Here is an 11,400-nt window from a genome sequence, read left to right on the forward strand (position 1 = left end):
GCTCAAATGCATGAACGATTATGCACATGCACACACACACACACACACACACACACACACACGAGAGAGAGAGAGAGAGAGAGAGAGAGAGAGAGAGAGAGAGAGAGAGAGAGAGAGTATTCAAGTAAAGGCAATTGCAAAATACAAAGTGCCAGTAAAAAGCAGGAAAAACTCATTAACTGGACATATTTGGACTAATGGAAGTCTTAAGAGTGTAGAGAATGTGCTCTTTGACTGGAAAGGACCAAAAGATAAAACAGAAATGTGCAACACTTCTTATAATTTATAGGAGGTGGCATTGGGCAAAGAACTGTTTCTGTTAAATTTTTTCATATTTTTAATGTGTTATTTTTTAGATCTATTTACACATTTTGATACTATCCTCAAAATAGGTCATCGTGGATAATCTATTCTTAATTTTGAAACTGAACCTCTTTCCCTTTGATTTTTAACTTAATTTAAATTTTTTATAGCTATACAATGATATATTGGTGCATCTGTGTACCATTTCACCCCTCCACTTTCTCCATATCCCTCCAACATAATCCCTTCCATCCTGGTGTCTATTTTAATATCACACTGAGTCAACTTAGTGACGCCTATTGTATATAGGTGTGCGGAGTGTGTCCTGCATGATGTACATGTGTCAGCACATGTGTCATGACACGTGTAGATGTAAAAGGACAACTGCACAGAGATACCTCTCTCCTTTCCACTTTTATTTTGGTTCTGGGAATCAAACACAGGTCAAAACCAGGCTTGAATGTCAAGCACCTTTACACACAGAATCATCAGTCTCATCTACATATCTCTTTGTTGTCATCCATCATTTGAAGCCAATACCACCTAGCATTTAATAACTTAATGGCCTTACATCCAAATCCTGCTATTGTGGACACAAAAATAATCAAGAACTTTTTTGTTTTTGTTTTATTTTTTGTCTGTTTGTTTGATTATTTGTTTGTTGACCTCAAAAGAGGCATTCTAAATGAACAGAACCGACCTTTGAAAAGGTGAATCTAGTAAAATATTATGCAGTACACAGGGCATGGAGAAAAAGAAAGTGTCCAATAAAACCATGAAGGAGACAATAGGCCTCAGAGTTGACTTGTCCTCTAGGCTGCATTTTACATGGGATATCTTGACTCCAACTAGGTCAAGTAAACTTCAGTCTGTCGAATTTTTATAAGAACGGCAGTTCATTTAAATTAACACTTTGCTGATTGTGATGACAGCTGCCTCTTTTCTGCTTTTTTGTTTGTTTGTTTGTTTTGGTTTGGCTTTTGTTTTGTTTTGTTTGTTTTGTTTGATCTGTTTGCTTTTTGAGACAGGATTTCTCTGTATAGCCCTGGCTGTCCTGGAACTCTGTAGAGGAGATTATCCTCAAACTCACAGAGACCTGCCTGCCTCTGCTTCCTAAGTGCTGGGATAAAACCACCAGTGCCACCACCACCACCACCACCATCACCACCACCAACACCACCACCACCACCACCACCACCACCACCAACAACAACAACCACTGGAAACTGCCTCTCCTTATCAGAAGCTTGGATGGTGCTCAAAAAACAACCAAGATTTTGTAGAACCTCAGTATTATTTCTGTCCTTTACTGAAAACTAGGCATAAAAAACACACTCTTAACAAAAAGGAATACAGAATTTTAAAAGTATAAAAAGATCTGTTTCTTATTTGTGGCTGTACTATTCATATGTAATTGGCCTGGAATATTTTTAATAGATTGACTCTCTAAAATAATTCAAAATATGGTAGAAAACACTGTAGTGTGACAAAAGCAAATCCCTAATATTAACAAGTATGATACCCTCCCTTTGGTATTGTTTAAACTCTAGCAGTTGTTAAATTCTCAAAAGCTGAATTAGTCTAAATGAACTTTCATTCACTGCGATTCATCTTATTTTGTATTGTGCATGATAAATCCTATATTAGTAAAATCAAATTGCTAGCATTTTCTTGGCAGTTTGAAACCTCTCAGTGTTGCACTATATTTCAAAGTTAAAATTTTGTTTCTACTCTGAACTTACTAATAGAGCAGATGGAAAGGTTTTCTATACCTTTAAATGTAAAATTCTGTATAAGAAATGTGGTAATGGTTGTAGCAATAAATATTTATTCAGTAGAGTGATAACTCTTTGATATATGGAAAGGTGTGTGGAACACATGTTTTCGAGGTGGAGGTCTAAATCTTATAATACTAAAAAATTAATTTTCATTGTTGATAACTGATGAAACTACAATTTTGAGTCAACTGCTACCTGTCAATAGAATGTGAAGCAAATAATTTTGAGTGAGATCCACAAAATGTGGATATCAGCACGGACTACACTGGCCACCTTCTTGTTCAATTTATTCAATCCATTTGCTCTTGATGATGTGAGCCACTCAAGCTGGCAGCTGGCAGCATTTCGAGCACGTCCCAGGTCTGCAACTCAATCAGGTGCTATTTAGAATCCTGTTGTCCTGGATCTGTGTAAGAGAAGGGTGCTGTCATTTTCAATGTCTGTGTACAAAAGAGTGCAGTCAACCAGTTTCCTGCAAAACTTATTTTGTGAATTTCTCGGCACAGACTTTGCACAGTTAATTGTCTTCTCCTACTCGTTAGCAGCAGTGATGTCTCAGGTCAACACGACATAGCTCATCATTAGAGTATTTGTTCCTCCAGGAGACATCTATAATGCATGGCATCGTAACAGCAGAGAAATTAGCTGTTATTCAGGCAGTGGATAGTTCCAAGAGTAGAAATTAAGTGAGCACCTTAGCTGTTAGTCAAATGGGATTTTTTAAAAATTAGATTTATGATTTTTCTTTTTTTAAATTTTTTATTAACTTATTCTTGTTACATCTCAATGATTATCCCATCCCTTGTATCCTTCCATTCTTCCCTCCCTCCCATTTTCCCCTTATTCCCTTCCCCTATGACTGTTCCTGAGGGGGATTTCCTCCCCCTGTAGATTTGTGATTTTTCAAGAAAAGGAAAATAGAGAGTGTTGTGAAATCGTATTTACATGATTTGTTCTAAGAGAATTCTGCATTGAACTATCTCCTTAGATTTATATTAAAGCTTCATGGACTACATGGCATTGAAGGGTAGAAGATTTTTTTCATTTTATTGGAATTATTTTCCAAAACTATTTCCATATGAAATTTATTCACCATTATTTTAACAGTTCATTTGGAACTTATTTACTCCAAATCTGTCTTAAAACATACTTTTATCAAATGAAGTGTGTCATGTTTCAGCGTAAGGGTCCTGGCTTTTTCTGCAAACCATGTCACACTGTAGATGTGAGTAGGTTCATATTTCCAGGTGTTTAAATGATGAAGTATAAATAATGTTACTAGCTTTGGTAGCAAATATTAACAACTACCTTAATTTTCCTTCCTTGAAAAAATTAAGACCAATATGTCCACAAGCTTCTAAGAGACACTCATAGCAAGAATACTCAAAATAGGAAACAGGCACCAGATCTCACTATACGCCTAGATCAGAGGCAGAAGTGACAATATAGCGCCTAGCCGAATGCTCAGTATTCTATCAGAACAAAGCACTGGGTGCTATGACAACAAAATGAGGTGAGGAAACCTTGTCAAGAAAGATAACTCCATAAACACATCATGGGGGGTGATAGAAGTTGACAAAACAAGGGCGTGAAAGGTTAGACTAAGCACAGTCTGTGGGTGAAGGGAGGCCTGAAGTTGACAAGCTTGGGAATTTGGGCAGAGAAAAGAAAGTGAATCATGGAACAATGTTAATTCTGATCTCTTCATATATAGGAAAACAGCATGAGACCTTTACTATGATTATAACTTTATTTCATCATTCATAATTACTGAAATATAAGTTAAACATTTACCCCAAGTCTACAGCTCCAACTAAGTAACATATTCAGTGTGAAAAATATTTATGCACACACTTACAGACACTTCTCTTTATTTTTAGCAGGTTGCTTTACATTAAAATATTAATTTAGCAGCAAAACTACACTGAGCCTTGGTACCATTCACTTCACAGCAACTACAAGTCTTTCTTCTTCTTTATCCAATTAGCTCCTAAGAATGCATCCGAACAAGAGCACAGACCTGTCAGTGATGCATGACCCAAGTATGTCTTGGCCTTACAAGACCATTTAATTTGTTCTAGGATTTTCCCCAGAAAGTATTTTGTTCCTTCAGTTAACCTTCATGTGCTATCATTCTCATAAGCTATAAATCATAATCAATTTGTGTCTTAAATCTTCTTCCCTAAGTGAATAAGCTGGAAAGCCTTTAAATCCTTTCTAGCAGGAAAGTGTTCAGATGATGCATCATTTGAGACCAGATGTCTGTGTGTCAGCCTCCTCTACAGCAACAGAACCAATAGCTCCAATCATTTGTCATCTTTCTGTCTATCCATCTACCCATCCACGTATCATCTATTTATGTAACCATTATAGTCATTGAGGAAGACCTACTGAATCAAGTTATATATGCATATTAATAAAGCACGCAGAAAGAAAAAATGGGTATATCATTGATCCTCTTTTGCGGGAGAATTTGCACATACGCACATGCATTCACTGTAATGTTAACTGTAAGATATGGGGAAATAATTGTGTATAATGAGAAATCTCACAACTTCCAGCTGCAGCTTGGAAATCTATGAAATTCAGTTAATGACCTGGGAGCTGATAATATAGACTCTGTTCTGTAGTCATGGATCTGTTACACCAAGGACAGGAGACACTGCATGTCCACACCCACTCAGTCTGATGAACAAAAAGAAAATCCATCCCTTCTCCATCTCTATATTGGACTCAGGATAATGCTGGGCTGATGCTCACCCACATCAGGACCATTTCCTTTACGCAACGCTGCAATTCAAATGGTATCTTCCAGAAACATCACCTGACATACCTAGAAATGTTTTATTATATATCCTGGCATCTTGTGACCCTGTGAAGTGAACCCACGAAGTTTCCATCAAAATCTGTCTTAGAGTTAGATAGTATTAATGATTCAGTTACTGTGAGGCAAAGGATTCTAGAACTTCAAAGAATACTAAGTGTATCCAGTCTTACTGTGTCAGAGTTTCCAATAGCATTTCATGAAAATGGAAGGTTGAATCCTTGAGTGCTGCAGGATGCTAAAAACATGCCCAATAGTCACTCTTTCATTGTGCTCACTGTCATCTACATAATGTCTCAAAACTAGCTCAGATTGCACAGACTACCCCATTTACCATCTCACTAAAGATCTCTCTCTATAATCAGATAAGTTCTCGTTGACAGATTCCTATAAATTTTATCTTTCTAACTTCAGGTAATATCAGAATGATCTAACCCAATATTAGCACACAAATCTCATTTGACAAGTTGTGAGCACGTGTAAGCACATATGTCTACATAAGTCCAACAAAAAATATCTGCGTCAATTCTTTGGTATGTCAATGTAACCTGACAGCGTTTGTCAATTTTACTGATGTAAGCACAAGTGTACAGGTTGTAGGGTTTCCTGTCAGTGATTTTTGTACATATAGCCTTTAGCAGTAAAGCAGCCACTTTTATAATACCTTCTAAGGATCTATCAGATAAGATGACAATTTGGCATATTGTTTTGGTGAGGGGTTGTTCTGGATGGTAACAATAGTGTCAACTTGACACAAGCTAAAGTCATCTGAGAGGAGGGAATCCCAATTAAGACAATGTTTCCATAAGATTCTACTGTACAAAATCCTGTAGGCCCCAGCCTATTATGGGCAGTATCACCTCTGGGCTGATGGTCCTGGGTTCTATGAAAACACAGGCTTAACAAGCCATAGGGAGCAATCTGGTAAGCAGCATTCCTCCATAGCCTTTGCATCGGTTCCTAATTCAGGGTTTCTGTCCTAACTGAATGCCTGTCCTTAATTCCTCCAATTCTGAACAGTCAAATGAAACTGTAAGCGAAGTCAGCTCTTTCTTCCCCAGTTAGTTTTTGGTTGTGATATATCATCACAGCAGTAATAAACTTAATAATATTGGGGGGTGTATCTCTGAACTACTATTTTAGGTTAATTATTTCCACAGTGGCATGCAATATTCCTCCTTATAACGCAAGTATCATGATTCTCCATCTGTCCTGGGGTCTACCTCACATCTGGCAGCAGTCAGATATTCAATAAGCCACAACACAAACTAAGTGTGCCTTTGTTAGTTTTTATTAAAGCCTCTTATTTATTTGTTCTTTGAAAATTTTCACAGTCTATCTTGGTCATACCTACTGTCAACTTCCACTCTCACTCTGCCCCAGATATTTTCTAATGTGTTCTCTCCCACCCTCATTTTATCTCTTTCTTATTTTAATTTTTACGATACATTCCATCCAATTAGTTTCACCAGCTGTAATGTTAACTCATCTTGTTGGCTTGATCTTCTACTGGTAACCACAGCTGAAGTGAGTTCATGACATGTACAAGGCCAGCACTAGGACTGACTTTTAAATCATAGTAAACCGCTGTACATAAAATCTGATGACATTGCTTTCACTTGAGATCACTGTTTTAGAAATAACTTAAATCAGAAAAAGAGTGAACTAGTTGATCAAAGTAATGAACATATGATGTCACTAATCTGGAATAATAATAACTGAACACAACTGGTAATTATTAGTAATTTTCAGACCACTGTTGCTTATCTTTATTTTAAAAGTATGCTCCAAAATGGCAAGAATCTTATGACTTGCTCTAATATATGTACTTGGTGTTTAGGTCAATGCCATTAGTCTGAGTTAATGCAGTTAAAACATCAAGAAAGAATAAAATTATTGTAATTTTAAAATAATTACAATATTCTTTCTGACATTTTTGTTGCTGAGAAGTTTCTACTGGTCTCAGTGTGGTCCCCATCACACATCCATTTTGACGATACTGCATTTGGTTCAGTTGATCCTGAACTGATTGCTGTTGCCCTTGAAAACCAAAATGGCAGGAACTTTATATTTTGATGGAAAATCTCAGGTAAATTTTTTTGGTATTATACCTTAATGCACTGGATGTGCAATTACTCTGAAAAAAAAAACCCTATAGTATAGATAATTGAATCACTAGGCATCTTTTTCCTAGAAATGTCATACCACATGCCTTACTGGTGAGCAATGAATTTGAAATGTTGCTCAAAGATTTGTGTGTGGAAAGCCTGTTACCTAACCCATGGCAAAAAGGTAGGTATAGCAACTAGCAGGAGCTCATCTCCAGCCACTGGAAACACACTCCTGAGGGAATGTGGCAACTCTCAATCCATTCTCTCTTTGCTTCCCAACTATCATGAGGTGAGCCAGCACACCCCCTGTGATACTACCACAGGCCCAAAATAGCAGGACCAGGAGTTCATGGGCAGAAGCCTCTTCCAAGAGGATCCAAAATAAATATTTGCTCGTTTTAAGTAAATTTATCATAAGTATTTGTCACAGTGACAGGAAACCAGCTAATATGTACATTGAAATAATCTGCAGTGAGATTATTATAAATGTGCACTATATGGTATAATTATTTTCTGGACTAATTATATAAAAATAACCTTTAATAGGCCTAGCTTAATTATAGCGTTTATATTTTGTATATGACAAATGCTGAATCCTATATTTGGAAAGTTGTTTCATGATTTAAGAAATAATTCATTATTATCCTTGATCAGAAAAAATAAAATTCTTAATAATAACAATATTTTATGCAATATGATATTCCCTAAATATCTCCCTTCATTTCATTTGTTATTTTTCCTGTCCCAAATCTAGGATATCATAATGATTACATAATACACACACACACACACACACACACACACACATATATATATATGCAAGATCACAACTGAACAATATAAAGACATTTTAAATAAATTTTCTTAAATAGAGATAAAGCTGATCTGAGAATTCTCAAAGAGGAAAAAACAGCCTAAAACATCTTTCAAAAAACTTTACCATCCCTAGCAATTAAGGATATATACATTAAAACAACTCTAAGATCTCATCTCACCCCAGAAAGAATGTCCAAGCATCAGCAAAACAACCTACAACCAATGCTAGAGGAAGAACTATGGGAAAGGAACTATCATTCACTGTGCATGGGATGGAATTTGCAAACTTCTGCACCCACTATGGAAATCAGTGTAGAGAGTTCTCAAGAGCTAAAAAACAAATCTGCTATGTGACCCTGCTATACCACTCTTTAGTCTATGCTGAGGGCTTGACATCCTACCCCAAAGACACTTGACCAGGCATGTTTATTGCATTACTCACAATAGCTGTCATACGGAAATAAACTAAAGGTCCTGTAACTGATGAATGAAGAGTGAACATGTGGTAAATATATACAATAGAATACTATTTAGCTGTGAAAAAAAGAAATTTGACATTTCCATGAGACGTAATTTCAGAGTGAATTCCCTGGTCCTCTGGCTCTCAGTGTTTCCAGTTCCTCTTCCCCAGTGTTCCCTGTGACTTCTGTGCCATGAAGTCTTACCAACATGACTGGCTAAACATGAGTCAGACAAAAAGAGTAGTAGATACCCTACAGTGGATGGAGGAAATCCCAGGGGTCCTCAGACCTACACACAGAAATACAAGTATTTAAGGAATGCTGAGAGTGGGAGAAATAGTCTTCTCCATGGAAAAGCACACTGATCAACTACCCAATACCAAATGGTTACACTGAAAACATGAATACAAGTAACACTATTCAGACTGATACATATGTACTTAGGAACACATACATTTTGTAATGGCAATTAATGAACAAAAAGACCATGAGTATGAAAGAGTGAAAGGAAGGAGGTGTGGAAGGGTTTCGAGGGAGGAAATGGAAGCACAATATGATTTGATTATATTATGAATTCACAAAGTAAAGGAGGTAATAAGAATAAAGATGGCTGCCCAGTCACTTGTCCTATATTCTTGAGAATTTGACAATTTTCTCTTGAGAAAATCAATCTCTAGAAGCCTACACAATGAAAACACTATGCAGGATGCCTGGGTTATGCCCAAACCACATTAGTAAAACCCTTTTAAGGTTCTGTGAACCCTAGCGATAAAGAGAAGCAAGTCACTTCGGTTTGTCAAAGTACTAAATATTTTATTTCACTTGCATTTGAATAACATCTTTAGGGTGACACAGGTGGGACCCCCATTACTTCACCACTTAATTCTAAGCCTCAGGTAGATAGAGTGAAGAGGCAGCTGTAGCGGTGAAAGGTCAGGATCAGGCAAGGTGAGGAAGAATGTGGTAGCAAGTATAGTGGCTTTCTCCTTTTCATTCCCTCTTCTGGTTATTGTATTTGCACCCGAACAATGAGTTGTTGTTTTTTAAATCAGAAAACAAAAACTATTCTAATTTGTCTATTTTTAATTTGCCTTTTAATTTTCCATTCAGTTCAGCTATAGAAACAAAAGGAAGAAGAGAAAGGGGGATATGAAGATCAACTAACAAAACTCAAGGAAGGGGTCATGAGTCTGTCTGCACGGGTCGATCACCATCCAGACAATGCCATTGCACCAGGCTCACAGACAACCTAGATGTATCTATATACAAAATTCTATGCCAGTGAATTAAAAATAATTTGTGAGTGACAATTGAGGCAATAAGCTGAGAAGTACATTCACTAATCTACTTTTTGTTCTATTTTCCCTATATATTTCTATATTCTCCCTTCTTTCTTTTCAATTCCTATCTCCAAACCTAAGAATGTAAGATAAGGGTAAAGAGAAACACCCCTGATTCCAGCCTTGTTTTCTCTCTAAATAAGACCAATAATAACTTGTAACCAACTTCCATTGAAAATAACCCTTTATTACCAAGAAAGCAACCGAAAACCTACCTAACCCTCCCCTTAAATGAAATTGGGTGTTGTTCTCTTAAGGTTTCTTCCAGCTGATTTTGGGAGGAATAATACCTTTGTAGGGGCCTAAATAAAATTGTGGAAATGGTTAAATAATCTAGGAATAGCATTTGTGGTCCAGTTCCATATTTTGAGAAATTCTAGGCTGAATTAGAGCCCTGTGTAGGACAATCTGAAATGTAGAGGTATAGAATCCAAATGTAAGATTATTATTATTCACACATATTAGATACATTTTTACTCTAATATTGGTATTGTACCCATATACCTCAATAATAATAAAAGGTTTACTTCAAATACTTGGAAAGTACTATTGAAGGCTGTTTAGGGTAAATATGGTATACAAGTTAATTGTTAGTTGATCAAATAATGGTCATATCAATTACCTGTCTATTTTTATCACAAGAAAATACATCGTAGGTGTAACAGATAGATATTCTATAAAAGATAAGGTAAAATAGTTAGACAGGTTCTTCAAAAACCTCAGAGACATACAAATTATGGCATTTTAAATTTTTTTTTATTATTTTAAAGATTCAGCATGTCCCATGAAAGTCTTCACTTACCAGGAAAGTGAGACAGAAGGGAGGACATCCTATTGGAATTCTAGGTGAAAGAAGCCTTGGAGAATGGAGAAATAGAAAGATCCAAAGGGCCCTAGAAACCTTCAAGAAGAACATTATGATGGGCTGATCTAGGCCCAGGCACTCAAACTATGGCACTAGCCAAGGACAATATGTGCACTATACTTCGAACCCCTACACAGATCTAGCCAATGGACAGGACATTCTCCACAGTTGAGTGGAGAGTGGGTCTGACTTTCACATGTACTCTGGTGCCTCATATTTGACCACGTCCCCTGAATGGCGAGACCTGGTGGCACTCAGAGTAAGGATAGCAGGCTACCAAGAAGAGACTTGATACCCTATGGGCATATACAGGGGGAAGAGGTCCCTCTCAGTCACAGTCATAGGGGAGGGGAGTAAGGGGAAAATGGGAGAAAGGGAGGGAGGAATGGGAGGATACAAGGGAGGGGATAACCACTGAGATGTAATATGAATAAATCAATAAAATATATTTTAAAAAACAAAGATTCATTTACAATGAGACAGGTTAACTCTTGGCAACATCCAGCATACCTCAAAGAGGATGATGATCATCAAAGAACCTCTTTATGGAGATGGTTTCAAATGTGGCAAACAAGCCACTGGGGAAATTGTCCTTGTTTCTACCACAGACAGAATTTTGCCTAAAAATGGGCAAGCTTGGATGCAGGCAGGGTTGATGGCCAAACTCTGCCAAGACAGAGTAAGCAAGTCCTCAATAGTTCCTGCTTTGCAAATATGCCTGGCATATATATTGGGCCAGAAGGCTAAAGAAGATGCTCCAAAGTTATAAAGAGAGTTTTGGGTAACTATTCAGGTAGCAAACTGTTTTTGTCATCTTCTCATTTGGAAAGCTACTACCCTGCACTCCTGATATACTCAGGAAATTAATTTTATTCTTTCTCAAATCTCTTGTGGGATTGAAG

The sequence above is a fragment of the Acomys russatus genome, chromosome 20, assembly GCF_903995435.1.
Source record: "Acomys russatus chromosome 20, mAcoRus1.1, whole genome shotgun sequence".
NCBI classification, from domain to species: domain Eukaryota; kingdom Metazoa; phylum Chordata; class Mammalia; order Rodentia; family Muridae; genus Acomys; species Acomys russatus.